Below are 15,655 nucleotides of genomic sequence, written 5' to 3' on the forward strand. Positions count from 1 at the left end.
TCAGGAATAGCAGAGAATTGCCATTCAGGACAAGCAAACCATGGCGAACCACAGGCAAATATGGAGAACAGGGGGTGAGGGGATTGCTTTTACAGGGCAACGGAAAAAGCTGGAAGGATCTTTTATGGCTTCTTATTGGCTACGTGTGGCAATTTCTCATTGGCAGGGCTGTTGCTGGGCAAGGGGGTATTCTTCCTTCCTCCTGCTGAGGTATGTAAAGTAAGGTGCTTCCTGTTAGGGAACGGAAGGCCTGCTGCTCCTGGTGGCTGGCAGTGCATGAGAGCTCCCACTTCAGGGCCTCTTAATTCCAGGGTAATGAGGTTTCCTTTATTTATTTTCACAAAGTTCAAGTCAAATTCCTTTCGATGGGCAGATTATTTTTCTGTTGATGCAGAAAAATGAGAAATTACCACAAAGTTGGTAGCTTAAAACAGTAGAAATTTATTGTTTTATAGTTTCAGAATTTTACTGGGCTAACATTAAGGGGTTGGCAGGACTGAGTTCCTTTCTGGAAGCTTTAGGGGAGAATCTGTTTTCTTGCCTTTCCAGCTTATAAATGTCAGCTGCATTTCCTGGCTCCCGGTCCCTTTTCATCCTCAAAGCCAACAGTGGCCCATTGAGTCTCTCTCATGCTTTATCACTCTTGTCGCTGACTTTTTCTCCTTCCCTCTTCCACATTTAAAGGCCCCTCGGACCCACCCAAATAATCTGGGTTAATCTTGTTGTCTTAAAGCTAGCAGATTAGCAGTGTTAGTTCCATCTGGTACCTTAATTTCCCCTTGTGTCTAATGCAACATATTCACAGGTTCCAGGGATTAGACATGGACATCTTGGGACAGGTGATGGGTCATTACTCTCCCACCACAGTGAATTACGAGGCCTTTGTTATCTAGTACCTGTTACTTCTCTGACCTCAGGCCCTACTACTTTCCCATAGGCTCCCACCTGCCGGTTTCACTGGCTTTGTCCTTAAATACAAATGCCTGATATGCTCCCCTCTTGGGGCTTCACCCAGATGGTTTCACTCCCCCAGAGATCTACATAGCTACCTACCTCACTGCCTTCAGACCTTTGCTCAAAAATTACCTTCTCAGTAGTCTGTCCTGACCACTCTGTCCCGCCTGTGCTATGCTCTTTTGTTTTTCAATAGCACTTAGCCACACCTAACATTGAAACATTGTAAGCAAGTTAATTTTGCTTGTTGTCTATAATGTAAGTAAGCTCTTGGAGACCCTGAATCTCTACTGTTTTTTTTTTCTTTTGTTATGACCCCAGAGCCTAGATTAGTGCCTGCCCCAAAGTAGCATATTTATGGAATGCATTAATTCATTTTGTTGTTTGTTTCTTTCATCTCTATTGAGGCATTTAGTATACAAAAGTTGCATATATTTGATGTATACGTTTTGATGAATTTGGACATATGAATACACGTATAATACCATCGCTACAATCAAGGTAATAAAATACTCATCACCCCCAAAAGATTTATTATGTCTTCTTGCTTTTTAGTTTTTTTTTTTAATTCTGTGGTGAGAATACTTAACATGCCATCTTACACTCTTAAGTTTTTCAACGTACAATTCAGTATCGTTAACTGTAGACACTGTGTTCTTTACAATTTATTCATCGTTGTAACTTTATACCCATTGAACATGGATTCTCCCTTTTTCTCTCCCTACCACTATTCTATTTTCTGCTTCTGTGAGTTTGACTACTTTAATGTTTTTTCATGAATGTAATAATTTATGTGCATCTGATTTTCCCCATAGCCTCCACGAAGGGGCCATGATGTGGCTTGCTTTGGATCTTCCATGGTGTCTAGCTTGGGAACTGCATTATTATAGACCCTTGGAATGCATCAAGGTGAATTACCAAAATAGAGTCCTGGGTGGGAGGCGCGAAGAAGCCCTTCTCATTTTATTAGTTTAGACTGGATTTCAGAAACAGAGTTAAGGAGAGTTTCAGGCAATTTCATAGTGTAATTCAGGAGATGGGCTAGGTTAGCGAGGTATTGGGAGACTGTATTCTTATTAAAATTTGGGGTATCACTATATTGCTTCTTGAAATTACCCCCTCTAGGTCCTCAGCCCTGAGGGCTCTTTTGTTCTTGTCTCATAGAGGGAGCCATGGAAGAGAATATTTAATCATTCAGTGCATTGTCAGTGTGGATGATGAGAAATATCCTGTATATTCTAGCCTATGCTCCTGCTTCTGAAACAGTTCTTTTCCCTCTGAGTAAATGAATTGAGGAGTGAAGATTTAGAAGACCAGGTGTTATTTTTTTTTTTAAAAATAAGGTTTTGTTATAAAAATAAATGAAATCTATATTTTATCATTTCAGTTCAGGCCCTAAGCATGCACAGTAGTTACCTTTCATGAAACGTTCTTGCAATAATGCTATTTCACTGGGCTTTGTAATGAAGCTTTGATTTGCATCGCTATCCTGAGAACTTTCTGACAATGCTAAGGCAATATTATGAAGGCAGAAGGAAATGAAATGAAATGATGGTAATGCGTGTCCATTGTGAAAACTGTTAAGTTGCCAAGGCAATGTCATATCGATAATATTTTCATAAATTAAATTAAGATACATATGGCAAATAAATATTGCATTTCTCTTTATTATCACTTCAAATACGTGAGGATAACTATTAGGATTAAAACCAGAAATTAGACCTAAAGCATTGCAGCCGAAATGAGAGATGTGCTATTCATCCGTTCGACCTGATGTGCTCTCAGGATTCCCGTCACGTTTATTTCAGGCTTTCAGTCTCTCGCCCTCCGTATCCTCAAGCAGCCTCTCCGCTGGGCTCCTCTGCTTCCTGAAGCACGATCTCTGTTGAGACTTAGGGGGAGAGTCTGGATCATTCCATGAAGCCTCACGTGCACACGGCACAACCCCCGCTCGGGTTTAAGCTCTCTTCTTTTAATAGTCGAGCTCGTTTTACTTTTTCCTCCTTCCTTCCTTCCTTTTTCTCCTTCTCGAGGGGGTATTTATTTTTCCATGCTTCATAGAATCATTGGTTAAACCCGCCTCCCTGGAAACATTCAGTTGTATTGGCTCACTAAAATCGAGTTTTCAAAGATGGGAGAGAGCAAGCACCTCACTCTTCTCTGTCTCCCTGTGGAATGGGAGCAGGTGATACCTATTTTACAGGCTGTCCCGGAGAACAAGGGTGACCATGTGAAGAGCTTGGCACAGAGGCAGGAGCCAGTAGTGACAAGCAGTATTTCACTTGGACTGAAGGATCTGGGTTCAAATTCTACATCTGCAAATCCGTTGTTAAAAAACTAATAGGTAATATTGAGCTGGTATCTGCTCATTGTAGGAGAATCTAAAAGTGCAATATTGGCAATCAAAGGGAAGAAATTAGAAATTACTATAATCCCACTGCTCACAACTAAGCATAAGTGCAGCATTTCATTTTAGTTTTTACTGTTTCATTTAGTTTTGAGAGAGAGAGAGAGAGAGGAGGGGCAGAGAGAGAGGGGGGAGGGGCAGAGAGAGAGGGGGGAGGGGCACAGAGGGAGGGGAGGGGCAGAAAGAGAGGGGAGGGGCAGAGAGAGAGGGGAGGAGCAGAGAGAGGGGAGGGGCAGAGAGAGGGGAGGGGTAGAGAGAGAGGGGAGGGGCAGAGAGAGAGAGGGGAGGGGCAGAGAGAGAGGGGAGGGCAGAGAGAGAGGGGGGAGGGGCACAGAGGGAGGGGAGGGGCAGAAAGAGAGGGGAGGGGCAGAGAGAGAGGGGAGGAGCAGAGAGGGGAGGGGCAGAGAGAGAGAGGGGAGGGGCAGAGAGAGGGGGGGAGGGGCAGAGAGAGAGGGGAGGGGCAGAGAGAGAGGGGGGAGGGGCAGAGAGAGGGGGGAGGGGCAGAGAGAGGGGAGGGGCACAGAGGGAGGGGAGGGGCAGAGAGAGAGGGGGGAGGGGCAGAGAGAGAGGGGGGACATAGCATCTGAAGAGGGCTCCATGTTGACAGCAGCAGCAAGCCAGCGTGGGACTCGAACTCAAAAATGGTGAGATCATGACCCGAGCCTAAGTCAGACGCTCAACCAACTGAACCCCCCAGGCGCCCCATAAGTGCAACATTTTAACACTTTGGTGTAGACACTTTTAAATTCTAGTTTTTAATAGATGTGGGATCATAATGCATGTGTTTTCTTGGTAGTATACTCCCCCACCCCTGGTAAACATATTCCAAGAGGACTCTTTCAGCATCAGTTTATTTCTTCTACAAAATTTTTGGGAATAGCTGGCCGCGAACATTCCTGTATTGAGCACCTCACAGTATAATATTATGTCAAATAAATGATTTATGGTAAATGGTATCACTTTGTTATTTTAATTACAATGCATATTCTAAGTACCTCTGTTTCTTTCAAGTTATGTCAAAGTTGAACTTACCTCACAATATAAAAATACGGTGTCATGTAGATCTGTTTAAATTTGCTTCATGTTAATAAATTCATTCAGTAAATATTTGCATGCTTTCTGTACGCCAGGCACCGCATTTTATGTCACTTCATGTTTTCAAAGTTTATTTCTTTCTTCTCAATCTCTAATTTATCATGATTGGTCATAATGTAACTTGGACGGTAGTATTTATTCCCAAGGTTTCGCAGGTACTTGATTCTTGATTGTAACAGTTCTATGACCTCTGTAGAAGCTGTGTCATCTTGGAAAAATCCCCCAACCTCTCTGCTACAAAGAATAATCGTCTCTAAACAGGGACTAACTTTTACATGTATCACAGTGTTATCTTCTGACCTGTATTATTTCTAGCGAGTCTTAAATTGATTTACTTGAGAGAGACTTTGTTTTGCCCTGTTTTATACTTAACGGATTGTTAGCTTACATACCTCTCTTTTATCTCAGTTTATTTAGTCTAGAGATAGATAAAGCTGACTTCTATTTATTATTCAGCATCAGAAAATACAAGAGTAGAACAATCAAGTGGAAGACAAAGGGGAGGAAATGGGCTTTTCAAAAATACATTTCCAAACATATTAATAGTAATGTCAAATGTCACTGGACTTGACACCAGAGAAGTGCCCATTTCTTTAAAGAAAAAGAGCAGATTTGTTCTGGAGATGGTGAGGAACAATTCACCACTTTGAAACTATACTCACAGAAGAGGAAGCCTAGAAGCATTCTCACCAGAAGAGCTGGTTTTCACGTGAATGGTTTCCCCCCTTCAGTGAAGAAAGGCCCTTTACACCCATAAAACAGCCATTCATACTCAGTTTATCAGATGAAAATGCAGCAAGCTGGAAATGGGAGATTTTACGTGCTACTCTGATTGCCACCAAGTTTGAAAACAAAAAACACCAAAGGTCTTCAGTGTCATGAGAGTGTCTTCTAGACTTTGTTGAAACACTTCAAACGTGTTTTTAAAACGAGTGCTGTATTTTTGGTACATACAAGAGGAGGTACATTTTTATCATCCCTTCACATCCGACCTTATCCCGTGTGGTACTTTTTTTTTTTTTCTTCAATGTTTTTTGTTTTTGTTTTTTTTTTTATTTTTGGGACAGAGAGAGACAGAGCATGAACGGGGGAGGGACAGAGAGAGAGGGAGACACAGAATCTGAAACAGGCTCCAGGCTCTGAGCCATCAGCCCAGAGCCCGACGCGGGGCTCGAACTCACGGACCGCGAGATCGTGACCTGGCTGAAGTCAGACGCTTAACCGACTGAGCCACCCGGGCGCCCCTCCTGTGTGGTACTTTTAACCTAATATCTGCCTTCATCACACATGTGAATATCACCTTTCTCTCCGTTTTGCTTGCTTTGTATCTGTTAAGTTAGTCCTTTTTATCTTATTTAAAAAAGAAATTGTCAATGAAAATGTCCAAAGCTTAAGAGTACTCTCTCAAAAGTTCTGTAAGAAAAAGTAGTCCCTCGTGCTGATTCCTATTCTCTAGACAACTATTGATAATTCTTTGGGTTGTTTCTTCTAGTTTCTTCTAGATAGAAAGCTTATACCCTTTTTGATATTTTTGAACCTGAGACATTGCCTTTGCCTTCCTAATTATGTAAGAGGAGGAGTTAAACTCTCTTATACCAAACACCCTCAGCTTTCTCCCCCTGTCATTTAAAAAAATAATTATAATGAAATCTGGGTACAATCTCTGCTTTGTACTTACATTATTCTTTTATCTCTGTGTATATACACACATATATGTATATATACATTTACACACATATATATTTACATACCTGCAATATGTGTGTGTATACTATAGGGTATGTAATGCATTATGACCACGTTTCCTTCATTATATGATTTTTCTAGAGCTAAGTAATGAATACATATTAATAACAATTTTAATTAAAAATTTCCATGGGGCACCTGAGTGGCTCAATCAGTTAAGCAGCCAACTTCGGCTCAGGTCATAATCTCACGGTTTGTGGGTTCAAGCCCCATGTCGGGCTCTGTGCTGACAGCCCAGAGCCTGGAGTCTGCTTCGGATTCTGTGTTTCCCTCTCTTTCTGCTCACATTCCCTCCCCTGCTCACATTCAGTCTCAGTCTCTCTCTGTCTCTCTCTCAAAAATCAATGAACACTTAAAAAACTTAAATTCCTAACAGAAATATAAAATTGCCCATGGTATGGTCAAGCTTGTCAGTCCACCAGTTTGTTTATTCTCTTTTTTCCAAGCGGCAGCAGGGGGGAGGGGAGCAAAGAAAGAGGGAGACATAAAATCCGAAGCAGGCTCCAGGCTCTGAGCTGTCAGCCCAGAGTCTGACACAGGGCTCGAACCCACCAGCTGTGAGATCATGACCTGAGCCGAAGTCGGTTGCCCAAGCGACTGAGCCACCCAGGTGTGCCCCACTTTATTCTTGAAGTCATTCCTGTCAGCATCCTCCTTGGATCCTGTTCGTTCAGCCTGCATGGTTTCTCTCGAGGTCCACTCACAGCTGCAACACATAGGAGGACCCCTTCGCCTTTCTCCTGGGTTGGGTCCCCTCTTTATCATTAAGTCCATGTTGCCTCTTTTTTGGTTTATTCCCTTATTTTCATAAGGTGCACCTTTCAGTAGTTTTCTAAGAGAAATCGGGTGAGAGCAAACATGTTTTGAAAGAACTTATTTCTAAAACATGCCTTCATTCTACCATCATACTTGATTTGTAGTCTGCCTACATTTATAACTCTAGGCTGGAAATCTTTCCCTTCTGAAATTTGGAGCCATAGCTTTTTCTAGCCCTCAATTTTGCTTTAGAGAAATGTGGTGCCATTCATATTCTAGATCCTAGGTATACATTTTTTTTCCTTTTGCAAAACTTGTAGGATCCTCTGTTTACCTCTAGTGTTCTGAAAATTTAGTGATCCGCAGTATCACGTCTACGTGTTTTCAGTGAACTGGGCCCTCAGTAGGACTTTTTCATCTGGAAATTCAGCTACCTCAATCCTGGAAACCTGTCTTGTATTATTTATTTGACAGCTAATGCATCTTTCTATTTTCTCTATATTTTTCTTTCTGAAATTCTATATTAGCTGGAGGCTAAACATCCTAGGTCTTTATGTTTTCTCTCCTATTTTCCATTTCTGTGTCTGTCTTGTACTACTTTTTGGATGATTTTTTTCAAATTTATCTTCCAGCATCTTTGTATGTATGTATGTATATATGTATGTATGTATGTATGTTTCTATTTATCTAAATCCCCGTATAGCTGACATACAGTGTTTTATTAGTTTCAAGTGCACACTCTAGTGATTCGACGGTTCTGTGCATTATGCAGTGCTCATGATAAGTGCATTCTTAATCCCCATCACCTGCTTCATCCAACTCCCTACCCACCTCCTCTCTGGTAACTATCAGTTTGTTCTCTATAGTTAAGAATCTGTTTCTTGGATTGTCTCTCTTTTTTCCTTCTTTCACTTGTTTTGTTTCTTGAATTTCACATATGTGAAACCAGATGGTATTTCTCTTTCTCTGACTTATTTCACTTAACATTATACCCTCTAGATACACACATGTTGTTGCAAATGGCAAAGTTTCATTCTTATGGCTGGGTAATATTCCATTGTATATACCACATATTCTTCTTTTTTTAAGTTCGTTCATCTATTTTGAGAGAGAGAGAGAGTGCACATGGGTGGGGGAGGGGCAGAGAGAAAGGGAGAGAGAGAATCCAAGCAGGCTCTGCACTGACTCAGGGCTTGAACTCATGAACTGTGAGATCATGACCTGAACCAAAATCAAAAGTTGGATGCTTAACTGACTGAGGCACCCAGGTGCCCTTTTGTAAAAATTTTTTAATGTTTACTTATTTTTGAGACACAGAGTGCGAGCAGGGGAGGGGCAGAGAGAGAGGGAGACACAGAATCCAAAGCGGGCTCCAATCTCTGAGCTGTCAGCACAGAGCCTGACACGGGGCTCAAACTCACGAGCTGTGAGATCGTGACGGAGTCGGATGCTTAACCAACTGAGCCACCCAAAGCACCCCTCTTTTTTCTGTTTTTAAAGTAGCATGGAACCCAACACAGGGCTTGAACTCATGACCCTGAGATGAACACCTGAGCTGAGATCAAGAGCTGGACACTTAACCTACATCTTCTTTATCCATCCATCTATCAATGGACCCTTGGGTTACTTCTATAATTGTACTTATTTATTTTTTATTTCCACCATTGTGCTCTTCCTTTCTTTGAGCTTTCTTGTTTCTTGAATACTCCTTTTTGTACCCTGCTATTTTTAATGTTAAGTTTTGACTGTTTCAGAGAATTCACTCTTAGGTTCACTTACAGGACTGTACTCACGTGATTGTTGCCTGTCCTTCACCACTAGGGTGTGTCTGTAAGTCTGCTTAGGGCATAACAACTAAATTTCCCCACAATGAGTGATTTCAGAGTGAAAGTAACTGAGCATGCCTCCACAACAGAGTGCCGTTTTCAAACCCAATCCTAGAAATGACATACCAATATTTTGGCCATATTTTATTCATCACATGGGCTGATCCTATGCAGGAAGTGTATAGGAAGGGCCTACTGTGTAGGAAAGGACTACAACACTATGGATCCCGGAAGCAGGGATTATTGGGGCCATCATGGAGGCAGGCTGCTATGAATCTCTTCTCAATTTCCTCCAGGCTCCTTGCCTAGAGCCTTAAGTCTGGATGGCAGTGTTTTGGAAACCCGGCTTGAGAAAAGAGGAGGGGATCTCACTATTTGGTATTCAGACTTTCACTTACTTCCTTGGTTTTCAGTACAGAGCCTCACACCCGCCCTCACGTCCCGCGCCCCCCCTCCCCCCCCCAGCAATTCCTGGCATCTCACGTTGTAGATCCTCTTTGGTCATCCTCTCCAGAGAATACAACTCCAATGTGTGCAAAGATAAGAGAAGGGGACAGTCTCTGGAGCATGAGACTGATGGAAGGAAATAGGACAAGACCTAACTGAGCATTTTATTTGTTTTCTATCCATCATGCCGCTGTCAGCCCCACACTGGCTTTCAGAGATACCTGGTTTCCCCAGTTCCTGAGCTTTCCAAGGTTTTTACAGCTTCACTTGGCTTTCTTGGTCTGAAGTATCTTAGACGTCAGCTTTCTCCCATCTGGTAAGATAATCACTTGTATCTCCACCTCGCATCTTCCAGTGTTGTGTTGGCATCACTCACCTCCTGCTTTCATTTCTCCCCAGTTTTGTCTCTGTAGCCTTAATCTTTTTTTTTACTGTTTCACTGTCTTTGAGATAAGGTTTTAAGGTAGATCAATTATTATATTTAGCCTAATATGTATTTCTATTTTTTCTGCTTGTTTAATATCAATATACACCTTGATAACTAGTGTCTTCTATAAAGTTTACTTTTAGAGGAAGAATTCAAAATGTTAACAACTAATCAACTTTTCCTGCCCAAAGCTGCTGACGTGCAAACAGAATGGATTTTGTTTTCCGTGCCTCCCTTGATTTTTGGCTGCTTTATAATGTAGGTTTACAAGGAAAGAAGAGTAGGTGACAATGGTCAGTAGTAGAATGTTGGGAGAATAAGCTTAGAATTCTGAGGATTTGGGATTTATCTTAGACTATTCTTTAAGGTGCCAATCATAGAAAGACGCTTGATAGCCTGACACATGCAACCACATTAAAGAGAAAGTTTTAACTGCACATATAACTTAAGCATAGCTGTATTTATCTTGTTTTCAGTGTGTAAACCTGCCTGTTGTCCCTTGCTGTGTTGGGATCATGGAAAGAAAGCCATAAACAAGTTGGAAGTATTTATTACAGTACTTCAAGGTGAAACCACTAAAGTCATTCCACAGATAATTTATTACACTGCTAGGTATCAGACAGAGGAGAAACTATCTTGAACTCCCAAATGAAAGTGCTTCCAAAATGCTCCATTTAAAAAATATTGTATTTAAAATATGTAAAAGTTAGTACCTTTTACTTGTCTAGCATAAGCAAGAGAATAAGATATATTTAAGAGTTTCAAATTTTGGCTAATGGACCTAAAGTCTAGGTAGTATGTTGAGTCTTGCTCACATACTGTCTTCACCAAGGCAGGCCGGGCCCCTGCCTCTCCCTTCTGGATTCCAACATGAGTTTAGAACCAAATGTGCTTTCCCTTGGCCAGACGGCAGCTTGCCATCAGAGACCTCCCCAGGCAGGCACGAAGCTGTTTTCCCAGGGTCGTTTGTATTACTTGTACTTCTAATGCCAATTCTTATTTACTTTCTGTGGTCTTCTTGTGTTCATCTATCTTCTTTTGGTATTCATAATTTATAACCGTAGTTTAATTATTCAGAATAGTTATTTTTAGGCACTTGAGCTTTTTTTCTTGGACGGTTCTGTGTATACGTGTCATTATCCCCAAGACTGCTTAATTTCCAGCATAGAGGATCTGTTCCTTGCTCCTTTGTGCATCCCGTGGTGTGGTGGCAGGCTTTCTCAACCTCGGCACTCGCTACTGACAGTTTAGACCGGATGATTCTTTATACTGAAGAGGCTGTTTCCTGGGCATTGTACATTGTTGAGCAGGGTCTCTGGCCTCTCCCCACTAGATACCAGGGGCACCCCCATACTTACCCCCACGTTAGCGACAACCAAAATATCTCCAGTCATTGTCAAATGTCCCTTATGGGGGGTGGGGAAAGGCCATCCCACCGGTAGAGTGGAACACACTTTGGGAAAAGACCTGAGATTAGTTGCCTAACACTGGAGGTAGAGACAGGATGGGTTGAGAAGATTCAGAAATGTAATCTTGCTGCAAGACTCAGAAATGGATGAAAACTGAGGGAGCAAAAAGATAAAAGTTCCCAACTACTTCTCAAGAGGTGACTGACAGTGCCATGAACTGGCATCTGCAGGTCTGTGGTCAGTGCCACAGGTTGAAAACTATTTTAAATTAGCAACAGCCAAGGTCCCACCTGGGGCCAAGGGGCAGCATGCCCTGTACTGTCACGGTAGAGGTTCCACAGTGGATGGAAGTAAACAGTGGAAACATTTAGGCAGTTTGGGAACCAAGGTGTCACCCTACTGTGAAATCTGTAAACACAGAGGCCATCTCATCTACCTGTTTATCATTCCATACTTGTCTACGTGTCTAGAATTCACCTTGTCAACAGCCTCACTTCATGCCGCGCTATCTAAATGGTCCTGCAAACCAACTTCACTCCTAAAATTTGGAGAATTTTTAAGGAAGCCTTCCCATATTCATACTGGCATGCTGCTACGTTAAATTGAATGAAAATCAGAGTTGAGCCATTCGCTAAATAAAAATAAAAATAGCTCCATTTGCATGCTGTCCCTAATATCAGCCTGACTTCTCATGTCCTTTTCAAATAAGCCTGCAAAACCCAGAAATTTCCTGACAGCTGGACTTCAACCACAGCTGTTTTAACCTCTCTGCAGGTGCAAGTAGATTTCTGTCATTCTTCGTTTGTGATTCTGATGTCTGACTGTCACAGGTACAGTGACTGAAGTCCGCAGGGTAGAACTACCTTCTTATCTAGAGTTCTCAGGTGCAGAGCATGAAGGGATAGTTGCAACAAAAGGAGTTATATCGAATTCACAACTGGGATGCCCCAGTTTGCAGGCTGAAGGGGAAGTGCCTAAGTAATGTTATTCATCAGCATTTACTTCCAGGCTTTGGAAAAAATTGTTTCTGTAAGGATATTTTGTATGAATTTCTTTTTTTTTTTTTTTTTAGTTTGTTTATTCATTTTGAGAGAGAGAGAGTGCGAGAGCATGAGCAAGCAAGGAGGGGAGGGGTAGAGAGAGACAGAGGGAGGGAATCCCAAGCAGGCTCCACACTGTCAGCACAGAGTCTGACGCAGGGTGTGGTCCCACAAACATGAGATCGTGACCTGAGCTGAGATCAAGAGTCAGATGCTTAACCAACTGAGCCATCCACGTGCCCCTTTGCATGCATTTCTTATCTAGTCTTGAACGTTTGGCCCCACCAAAGGTGCCCACAACTATCTTGAAAATTAAAAATCACTCATTCAACAGATATTTTTTTTTATTTTTTTTAACGTTTATTTATTTTTGAGACAGAGAGAGACAGAGCATGAACAGGGGAGGGGCAGAGAGCGAGGGAGACACAGAATCTGAAACAGGCTCCAGGCTCTGAGCTGTCAGCACAGAGCCCGATGCGGGGCTCGAACTCACGGACCGTGAGATCATGACCTGAGCCAAAGTCGGACGCTCAACCGACCAAGCCACCCAGGCACCCCTCAACAGATATTTATTAAGCATCTCTCTGCCAAGCATTCGCGTTTGCCATAGAGAATACAACAAGCAGCAGGGCAGACAGAGCCCCTGCTGTCATCCAGCTGCTAGTCTAGGGGGAGTGGCAGACAATTAAAAGCATGCACCTGCAAATTCTGAGAACCCGATTCAGAGAGCCCAAGAAGTTTAAGTTGAGTATGTTTTAGACAGAAGGAATGTTCCTGTCTTAGGGCCTTTATGTATGTAGGCCTGTGTTGAAGGTTTTAGAGGTCAAATTCTTTGTGTCCCATGAACAGTTAGTGGTGTATATTTTTTTTTTTATTTTAACACCTCACATTAACTGACATGTTTGCATGTCTTTCTCTTCGGCAAAATGCACACAGTTCCTGGAAGATACAGATTGGGTCTTATTTGTGGTATGACTCAGTCTTGAGCTTCACAATTCAATAATAAGAGATATTAAATTGAATAACATTGAGGAAGTGAAGGAGTGAATGGCCAAAATGAAGGACTCAATTAACAAATTTGAGGATTCAATAAAGGGTGTTGGGATACGCTTTGTCCTCTGCTTCCATACTTTCTCACTCTAGATGTTGGGGACCTCTTCCAATGCAGTAGAGTTTCTTACCTCGTCTTAAACATTTGGCCCTGTTTGACTTTGGGATGCCCAGAATGCAGTTCAATGCGTGGCACATAGCCATTTGGTAAATAAGAGGTGAATGAATGAATGAAAGAATGGGCTTACTTTTTCAGTTGTGAACCTTATTATCTAAGCCTTCTTGCTCATCTCTGAAACCCAGAGTTTCGTCCACCTGGCCAGAGCATCTCTATACTGAGCCCCCCCCACTCCCAACAAATGCACTTAAATTAATTTCTCTGGAAATGAAAAATTAGAAAAATCAGTTTTCTCTCTAAAATGTCTCACAACTGTCTCTTTCTCTTCCTAGGCCAAACCACCATTGACTCTCCAGCACAACTACAGTGACCTCTTTTATCTCTCTATAATCCATTCTCTGCAGAGCAGCTTAGATTATCTTTTAAAATATAACATGCAAATATAAAAAATGTAGAATTTAAAATATTATCTAAATCAGATCATGTAACTGAGAACTCTAATGGCTGAGAACCGTAATGGCCTTCTCTGGCACATAGGATGAAATTCAAACCCTTTCCCACCTGCCAGACCTACCTATGCTGAGCCCTGCCTACCTCTGTGGGCTCATCCCATTCCCGTTTACCATCTTGTTTTTCATGCTACAGCTACACTGGTCTCCATACATGTTGAACATGTACCCAACTTCCACTCCCCAGATGAGGATCTTGTTTGGAGCAAGGACCCAGGAACTACTAGAAACGTGAATGGTTATGTAGTCTACTGATTTTCAGATGTTGTCTAACCTGTGGAACCATTTCTTTCCAAGAAATTATTATGCAGAACTCCAACATATAAAAGGAATGAATGTACCAGTGTTATTCTGACTCACATGGGAATAAGCAGCTCAGGAACCCCTGGTGGGTGCCAAAGCTTCTTCTGGAAACTTAGGATTCCATGCATTATGGAATTGCAAGGCACCAATCTAGTCCCATGGTTCCTGCCTGTCTTTATTTGTTCTGTATTTATTGTCTCTGTCTTCTCTGAACTTGAACCACTGTCCTTATGGGCACGCGGAATGTGCTTCCTCTCTAGCTCCTGTCTAACTGAACTCCTGACTCTCGCTTCTTAGTTACCTTCTTACATGGCCAAACACACTACTCTTGAAAAATTAAAACAATCTAAGTGGGAAAATGAAATGGGTATCTAAAAGTTAAAGAAAGCACACACGGGTAATTTGCAAATAATTCTCGTTGGTATCATAAGACTCTAGAGGCAAGAATTTCGTAGGGGTTAGAGAGGTACAGGAATAATTCACCGAGTTATTGGGATATAAAATGAAAATTAAAAGATAGTAAGGAATAAAAAGTAATGATACAGACAGTTTCCTGTATATTATAGTGGGAGCAAAAGCTTAAAGGGAGTGAGAAAGTTATGGTGATTAAGAGGGACCCTGTATCAACGTCACTTACATCAGGCCATAGACTTGAAAGTATTTGGTATCACATTGTAAAATGCATTGAGTGCCACACTGTGGAGACAGATCCGAGGCTATGAATGAATGGGGGCCATGAAAGTATGCAAAGTAGTTGAAGGAATAGTAACCTAATAGTTAAATGCGTTGAATAAATACTGCATTTCAGGCACTATACTTATCACTTTAGGTGAATTTCTTATCTTCACAATTCTTTTTTTTAATGTTTCTTATTTGTTTTTGAGAGAGAGAGAGAGAGAGAGAGAGAGAGAGAGAGAGAGAGAGAGAGAAAGAGGGAGAATGTGCATGCCTGCATGCAAGTGGAGGAGGGGCAGAGAGAGAGGGAGAGACAGAGAATCCCAGGCAGGCTCTTGCTGTCAGCACAGAGCCTGGATACAGGGCTTGAACCCAGGCACTGTTAGATTATGACCTGAGCCAAAATTAAGAGTCAGATGCTTAAGCAACTAAGCCATGCAGGTGCCCCTATCTTCACAGTTCTTGTAGATAAATTCCATCATTATTTCCTTTTATATATGAGGAAACAGTTTTTGACATGTCATGCTACTTGCTCAAAGTCCTACAGATTTCACAAGTGTGGCAAACAGCATTTGATTCTATGTCTGCTCTTAACTTGCATGCTAAACGAAACCAGAAAGGGAAAACCACCTGGGCATTTTTACATAATCAAAGTCAAGAAGTGGAGAGGACCTAACGAAGACATATTATTTCAGGTTGATCACAAAACACACTGTCTGGAATTGCCTGTTCTAAATATAATTGAACCAAGGGTGGGGGTTAGTAGAAATGGAAGAGAGAGATATTCAAGAGACATTAACCTTATTGTGGCATAGAGCAGATATGGAAGTCCTCTGATCGCTATAAAATTCTGTATAAATGGGCCCCTCTGCTTTTAGGGTCCACACACACAA

The 15,655-nt window shown here is 41.8% G+C and overlaps 1 protein-coding gene across 4 annotated transcripts in view; it reads left to right on the forward strand.

Moving 5' to 3' along the window:
- The window catches only part of PARD3B (par-3 family cell polarity regulator beta), a 1,015,202-nt gene that overhangs the window by 431,678 nt on the left and 567,869 nt on the right, over window positions 1-15,655 (forward strand). The window contains exon 1 of one of the 4 annotated variants that reach the window (XM_019838516.3): window positions 9,533-9,547. The exons of the other annotated variants lie outside the window; for them this stretch is intronic. The gene's annotated coding sequence lies outside the window, so the exon portion shown is untranslated. Of the gene's footprint in view, window positions 1-9,532; window positions 9,548-15,655 lie in introns of those variants that run through there. 4 annotated transcript variants of the gene reach the window in all.

Source organism: Felis catus, chromosome C1, assembly GCF_018350175.1.
Source record: "Felis catus isolate Fca126 chromosome C1, F.catus_Fca126_mat1.0, whole genome shotgun sequence".
In the NCBI taxonomy this organism is placed as follows: domain Eukaryota; kingdom Metazoa; phylum Chordata; class Mammalia; order Carnivora; family Felidae; genus Felis; species Felis catus.